Source organism: Entamoeba invadens, assembly GCF_000330505.1.
Source record: "Entamoeba invadens IP1 unplaced genomic scaffold scaff_1105074725997, whole genome shotgun sequence".
NCBI lineage: Eukaryota > Evosea > Mastigamoebida > Endamoebidae > Entamoeba > Entamoeba invadens.
The window spans coordinates 1-2,007 of record NW_004440141.1 but is presented as its reverse complement, the minus strand read 5'-3'; positions in this window follow the sequence as shown (position 1 = coordinate 2,007).

Genomic DNA, 2,007 nt, shown 5'->3' with positions numbered 1-2,007 from the left:
TTCACGGAGAAGATTAATGATAAACGTGTTTAGGTGATTATTGCCAAGACCGAAACATTTAAAAAATTCGTAAAAAATAGTATTGTTTTCACGTTTTTAAACACAAGAATGTTTTTTTATATCTTTTGAGTTATTTTTTTGTTTTGTTTTTTAGTTTTTATAACGGTATTAGATAAATTATCTTGTTAATGATACATAGTAATGATAAGTAATTTACACTCCGATCTACAAAACGTATTTTAATATTCCAAGTATAGTTTTATGTTGGTAGCTGAATTAAAAGTATAGTAAAAATGAAATATAGAGAATTTGAAATAAATTCGGGTTATTTTTTTCCAAAATTTTGGGAGATCGTCCTAAAAAGTTGCCGTGGATGGATCGATTTCGGTGGATGTGTTATAACAGCCACATATGGGCTATTACTTCAGGATTATTTGTTTATGGGATTTTTGACGTTTTCAACAAAAAATAATTACAAATTCATAAAATCAATGTTCAATCATCCAGAATTTTTTTGTTAAAAACAAAGTTAATTTCTTTTAGTAAAACTTAACTATTTGTTGTGTTTTTTATTAATATTAAAAAAGAAATTAAGTAAATGTTTGATTTGTCAAAATTTATCTTTTTTAATTATATTTGATCTGCAAACAGAAATATATTATTAATAAAAATTACCTTCATTATTAACCTTTAGCATTTTTATAGTATAGAGCGAACGAAAATCATTTTAAAACATTTATTTGTTTGTTTTTTTATAACGGTCATATAATTAAAGTCAGTGTCATTTTTCAGGTAAATATTTACTCATTTTACCGATTTCTTTTTTGGTTTTTGATAAAAACGTCAAAAATCCCATAAATCAATAATCTTGAAATAATAGACTTAATGTGGCTGTTATAACTAGAGCTGCAATAATTTTCGAATTACTAAATTACTCAATAATAGGTAATTTCAGTCATTTGATTACCAAGTAGTTAAATTACTCGGTAATCTAATTATTTAATTATCATCAAGACAAAACTTAAAAATCAAACTCTACAAAAATATTTATATTTTTTTAAATGTTATTATTTCCCGTTATTTTTTTGTAAAAAAAATATTCATTCGGCATATTTTTAAAATTATAACCAAAACCCAAAAACAAAAAATATATAATTGATAAAAATATGATAACAGCTAAACCACCCATTGTGGATAAAACGGTAAAATTAAAACTTTTCAATAGTCCATATTAAAATTGTGTATTTCTTTCCCTTAAATAATAATTGTTATTTATTATGATTGTTTAAATCCTTTTATAGAAAATGTTATTACTAAAAACTACTAAAGAAAAATTAAAGAATATCAACTATTAGAAAATATTTTTTTTTGACTTTGCATATCAAAATATTTTTTTACAAATAATAACTTTTAAATGAAAGCAATGATCATTTTTGCAATCATATGTGAAAGAAACAAACCAAAATTGATAATTGTCGTGAATAGATATATTTTTTTATTTTATTGTGTTGATAAATTATATTTTTTGTTTGATGTTTCATGTTTATATAAAAAGGTTTAAGCATTTTTAATATTATAACGACGTTTGATAATAAAAATGTAACAGTAAATAATATTGAAATTATTATAGCAATTCATATTATTAAAATATTAATAATTTGTGATAGAATTGTGTATTCATTAAACTGGAGCATACATTTCGTAGTGTTATCAAAATACATTTTTTATTTTGTTGTATAATTAAACAAGATAAATTAGAAGACGTTATAAAAATATAAGTAACATTTGATAACATGCAATTATCAATACAAGCTATACTTTAATAACTTTTTACATTGATATGGTTATACAATAAAATTAATGGTATTAATTTTTATGTTTATTTGTTTGTTATATAAAAATATTATAGTAATTATACAAAAGTAACAAATATAATCAAAAATTTAAATGTTATTAAAATTTATGTTTTAATTTAAAGATTAAATTGTCAATAAATATACATGAACA